Below are 6,076 nucleotides of genomic sequence, written 5' to 3' on the forward strand. Positions count from 1 at the left end.
GAAGAGCATATTCCTGAAGATACGCATCCTTAGAAAGGGATTTTAGCAGTCTGAGGAGGAACATCAGTTAGAAGATTGGGGAAGAGTGGCTGGAAAGCTGCCCGATGAAAAAGGACCCTGGGGTGTTGGTTGACAACCGGCTGAACACGAGCCAGCAGCGTGCCCAAGAAGGCCAACGGCATCCTGGCTTGTATCAGGAACAGTGTGGCCAGCAGGAGCAGGGAGGTGATCTTACCCCTGTACTTGGCACTGGTGAGGCCGCACCTCGAGTACTGTGTTCAGTTTTGGGCCCCTCACTACAAGAAGGGCACTGAGGTGCTGGAGCTTGTCCAGAGAAGAGCAATGAGGCTGGTGAAGGGTCTAGAGAACAAGTCTTTTGAGGAGCGGCTGAGGGAGCTGGGGCTGTTTAGTCTGGAGGAGGCTGAGGGGAGACCTTACTGCTCTCTACAACTACCTGAAAGGAGGTTGTAGTGAGGCAGGTGTTGGTCTCTTCTCCCAAGTAATTAGCGATAGGATGAGAGACAATGGCCTCAAGTTGTGTCAGGGGAGGTTTAGATTGGATATTAGAAAAAATTTCTTTAGTGAAAGAGTGGTCAGGCGTTGGAACCGGCTGCCCAGGGAGTTGGTGGAGTTACCATCGCTGGAGGCGTTCAAAAAAACGTGTAGATGTGGCACTTCAGGACATGGTTTAGCAGGCATGGTGGTTTTGGGGTGATGGTTGGACCTGATGATCTTAGAGGTCTTTTCCAACCTTAATGATTCTATTCTATGAAGGGTCAAAACATGCTTACAGAGATCTTGTTGCCTTAGATCTATAAGAAACTGGCCTCAGCTTTCTGCCATGTGATAGTCTCTAATGCCATGGGGGAATAAACTCTTAACGAGATGTGAGGCCTTGTGAGGATACAAGTCCTGTTGTGGGAAAGAAGGCAAGGAAAGAGAAGGGTGATATCTGAAATGTAGGAGTGAAAGGCCTGAGAACATACTCTCTGCTAGGAGAGCAACAAGGTACAGCAGTTTTCCTCTGCTGGCCAGTAGCTTGTTCTCCCTCTCTCTCTGCCACATGCCACTTGATCATTACCTTAACTGGCAGACAGTTATGCTACATTGCGCTACTGTACTGTCAATAGTATCTGGGTTATTAAGTTTACCACAGTGCTTTTATGAACTAAATCTTGGAAACTGCAGTACATCTGCGTTACTGGAATGTACCTCACACAGCTTCTAACAAAATGCTTCGATAATCAGATAACTAAGCAATGTGGAAATGCATGTTTAAAGAGAAAAGCATATGCAAAGTTGTTTGCTCAGTGCCCAGTTCTGCAAGATAGTAAAGGTGTCTACGTGCTCCCTCCTCCCTTCAGGTCGTGGGAAGTTGAGGGTACTCAGCACCTTTGAGCAGCTGGCTTTAGCAGCACAAATAGCACATTGCATGATTTCTTCACACAGTCGTTCATAACGTTACTGTGGGACTTGAACAGGGACACTTGTACAGAAGTTCCTGACAGCTTTTTTTTTTTTTTTTTTGTCCTTAGAAAAGCACATTGAAGGTTCACAGTCCAATTCCTTGCTTGAAGGCTGCCTCACTGCCAAAAGAACTTCTTAAAGTAGTTGAAAGGTGGATTCTACTAAGTGCCTCTGATTATTTGGTTTGTCATTCAATTTTAATTATGAAATCCTCTTGGAAAACTGAGCCCTCTTTTGGTCAGTGCTCTTTTGCATCAAAGATCTCCCTGTTCTTTGAAGGTTTTGGGTACAAAGCAGGAATATGGCTAAGAGCTGAGGGAGAGGTCTACTACTGACGGAGATCTAGAGGCCAATATGTTTGAGTGTTATTGCTGTAATAGAATAGAAAACCTTCTAATTTCATGAGTTCCAGACAAATTGTACTCCTTTCGAGCAATAAAGTTTTCTCTCTGTTAGTTAAGGAATGGCAAATGTTGTGGACTACTGGAATCTAAGCACTGCAGGAAAAAGGGTGGAAACAACTTACACACAATAGAAGAAAGCTATGTCTGGCGTGTGTGATAAGGTTTGAGGAACAGGAGAAAATAAAATTGTCGAGGACTGTGACTCTGTAAATGCTGAACAAAACGGGGATGAGCAGGGGAATGATGGATGAGAATAACATAGAGCGGTCACAGTGCACTCTTCAGGGCCTGGAAGAAAAACAGAAGTACTCCCTGCTGCAAAACAGCTCTTCCAGTAGAGAAGGTGGGTGCAGGAGCCTCTCTTCACCCACTTGTTCTACCATTTATTGCTATTTCCAGAGCAAAGCCGCAGTGTGGTGAAGTTGAATATGGCTTTGTAGATGTCTTGGGATGACTCTCCTTGTTCATAAGACTGTATCAAGCTCAGATTAAAACTAGAGCTACAAGAGGAAGAAATTGCATAAGTAAAACTAAGGTCTGGTGAGAATAATGGGCTTGCCCAGAGGGGATTTTGTGGTGTTGGCTTTGGTCCTGGCCGTAACGTTTTATGATACTGTAGTTTCCTTGCCTTTGTACTAAGGTCCTATTTCTGTGTGGCTCAACAGATGTCATAGGTGTGTTGTAAATATGTTTGAAAGATGTCCAAGCATACCTACAGGAGGTGATCAAGATAAGCTACAGTGATGGGCAGTTCGTCAACTACCTATTGGAATGAATTTGCCATCTATCATAACATGGATGAATCACAGTCCAAAGCCCTTATAAGCTATTTGGATATGAAGTCTTAATATTAACCATGAACAAAAAGTAGTCCCTCATATTTGTTTTTTAGACTGTTCATTTTAAAATAACATTAGCTTCTTTTACAAGCTATAATCCCCAGTCACAGATAGTCATTTGGTTTAGCCAAAGTACTTTGCTGGAGCATACCAAGATGCTTTGCCTTAGATTTTATTAGAGGATGATGTCTTTCTGACATCAGTTACGTTCAGCATCAATTTAATGTCTGCCATATTCCCATCAGAAGGGTAGGAGGAGTGGAAGGAGCCCGTTAATCCATCTAAACTAATAATGCTTTTTTGGCCTTAAAATGTAATGATCTAATTCAGTGCGTTGTCCTTGTGATCTGACCACTTCAGTAAAGACATTTTTCTCTTGTAAAACCATTTTGCCCACTTGGATGTCCTTGGGAAAGGCTTTACAGCCCAGGGCTGCCACGTCAGATGAGAGCTGTGTGTTGCATCACTGGCCTGTCCCAGATGCTTTTTGTGTCTGACTCTGACTTGTCCTGAGTGAGACATCCATCATGTTGCAGAGGATTCCTGGCTTCAGCATGTCACACAGTGCCAGTTATAATTATAGCCACTAAGGTCCACACCAAAGAGGTTAAAAGGAGATGCTGTAAACTTGGACAACCTTGCTACTGTTTCTGAGGGCTAGATTTATTCTCTGGACTACTTCAGTCTCCCTCCAGAGAGTTCATTGTGTAAGTCAGTATGACAGATTTATCCATGCTCACAGAGACTGTGGCTGTTTTCTCACTAGGCAGGTGGAAGGAGAAAGCAGCATAAAGACAGCTGCCAGCTGAGAGGTCACAGTTGAACTCATGCCATGGAACGGTCATAAATTATGAATCTTCCAAAGAGTTACAGCTTCTGCTCTTATTTCTGTCTTGTCCTAAATTTCTCAGCTGCACTTCTATTTATTTTAGGCATGTCATTATCGTCTGCAAAGGTCACCGAGTGATTGTTGGGCAGAGTTTCACCCAAAGAGTACAGAGCACAGCTCCTGACCACTGATCAGTGAGGTTTCACACGACGTATCTGACTTCTTCCTGTTGTCCTCCCAACACCAGCACCATGTGTATCTGACACGTCTAATTGCGCCTGGTATCAACCCATTTTACTTTCACGGCCTTAGTTTATGCACTGATTGGCAATGTTATCAAAGCCATTCCCAGCAGAGTAAAGCAAGTTACTCAGCGTTAACTGGGGGAAGTGCTGTAGGTGATGAGACTGGAGATGCTCATTGAAAGTCCATACCAACCCTCAGTGGTGTTCAAAGGTCTGCCCTTGATATCAGTGGGATTAAGCCCTGCATGTATAATCCTGCATGGTAAAAAATATGTTCCTGTGTGACGCAGAGCTCTGAAATCTCATTGCTAGGAGTGGAAGGAAGCATGTAGGGGCTGAATTTCAACTGGTATAGATCAGTATAGCTCCTCTGAGGAACTGGCACTCAGCACCTTGCCTGATCGTGCTCTTCAATCAATGTGTTTTTTTTTTTTCCTGGTAGCATCTGTGCATATCCTTCAGTATTTACCACCTTTGAATACTTATGCACTAAGTTTAGAATAGCCATTCTAAACTTCTACGAATAGCAGCTGCCCCATTGCTGCTCCAAGTACCATCTATTCTTAGTCCAGCCAAATTCCCCACAAATTCTTTTAAGGCCTGACTCTCTTTGCTTAAGTGTATGTCATTGACACCATCTCCCTCCGACATTAGTCCTTCTACTGCTCTGTCTGCTGTTTCCATTTGTATGATATACATGGTGTAGGCCCAGTTTAATTACAGCTTATTCACTGGAGCAGTAGCATGTACACTCACATGGATGTTTGTGAGCAGTTCTACTGGCATCAGTGGATTAGTCATGTGCTTAAAGCCAGGCTGGTGCATGCAGGGCCAAGTCCTTTAGGGTCTGTAGCTTTTATGGACTGAGGTCACTGATTTTGGAATTTAACGTGGGTTCCCTATGTCTTTGGTAAGGCTTCTGTTTTCTAGAACTGTTTAAAAACTTCAGTTTAAAGGTAGAACTGCATATTGGGAGTGATACCAAGTACTGCAGTTGCAACAGGGGATTTGAGATACGCTGTGGGGAACCATGGTGGCCACACAGCTCCTCAGGAATAGTCCCTCACAGCACCTTTTCTGTCACAGGCTGACTTTGCAAAAAGCAGGTGGTGGAAAGGAAACCAGGCAAGCAAGAAAGCAAAGAAGACTGGCCTTTTTATTGCTAGTAAAATTTTCTTTACTGCCAAAAGGTCTTTGAAGCAAAAATACCAGCTTGCTGGGTGGCATCCACAACCTGAATTTAGCTTTAACCATATGGTAGCACAGTGTCAGATTTCTGCTGGCGCATACGGCTTCCCGCCAAGTGCCTTCCAGGTTCTCAGTGTCTCTGCAGTATTTCTTCCCCTCTCCCTTAGATTTTGGGATACATCGTGTTTGCTCCTGCAGTTTTTTTCAGTTGTCCAACATTCCACTTTCTTGATCACCAGAACTGGTATGATCTTGATTTCCTTAAGCATTTCTCTTTCTCCTCTGGGAAATTTATGTCTCTTTCTGGCATCTGTCCCCTCTCCTCTCTGCACACTCAGGCGAAGAATTCATTTCATTTTTTTTTTCCCCTTAAACAATGCCCTTACTACTTGTGTCAATAAATTACCCTTGCCATTTTTAAGAGGCCCTTCTGTCTCCTTCACTGCCCTCTCCTTCCATATGTACTTAAAAAATGTCTAATTTATCTTAACCCCTGCTGTGATCTTGCTCCATTCAATTCTCTGTCTTTGCCTTTCTTATAATATTTTACACCAATTTTTCCCTCTGATCTTTACACTTCAGTGCTGGAGCACGTATTTTGTACAGAATTATGCTCATTTCTTAATTAATCTCATTGAATCCTGTGATTCACTGGAAGCACCTTTTTCAGTACTACTGTACTTACTCGAGAGTAACAGTGTAAATTTGTCTTTTTCTGTCTGCCATTCTTCCTTTCTTTTGTCTCACTTGGTAAAACAAAAGTTAAGATCATCCATCTATTATTTGCTTAGAATTTTGCAGGTTTGGTTTTTCTGTTTAGTCATTAATTGTAAACCTCATTACATTACAGATACTGTTATTTAGCAGCCTTTCCGTTCAGACCTGAATCTGCAAGTAATTTGAGTGATATTTTAATGCGCAAAGGAGGGTGTGTGATAATAGATTATCTTCTTCTGTGTCTCTGATACTAAGAAAGTCTTTTTAAAACTAGAAATGTCCCTTTTTTTCCATATACAGTACCTGGAAGAGTAGGACTCTGACCCTGCAGGAAAGACTGAAGATGCAACTGGGAGTGCAAAGAGTTATCAGGGATACTGTAGTACA

This window comes from Opisthocomus hoazin, chromosome 2 (assembly GCF_030867145.1).
Source record: "Opisthocomus hoazin isolate bOpiHoa1 chromosome 2, bOpiHoa1.hap1, whole genome shotgun sequence".
Classification (NCBI taxonomy): domain Eukaryota; kingdom Metazoa; phylum Chordata; class Aves; order Opisthocomiformes; family Opisthocomidae; genus Opisthocomus; species Opisthocomus hoazin.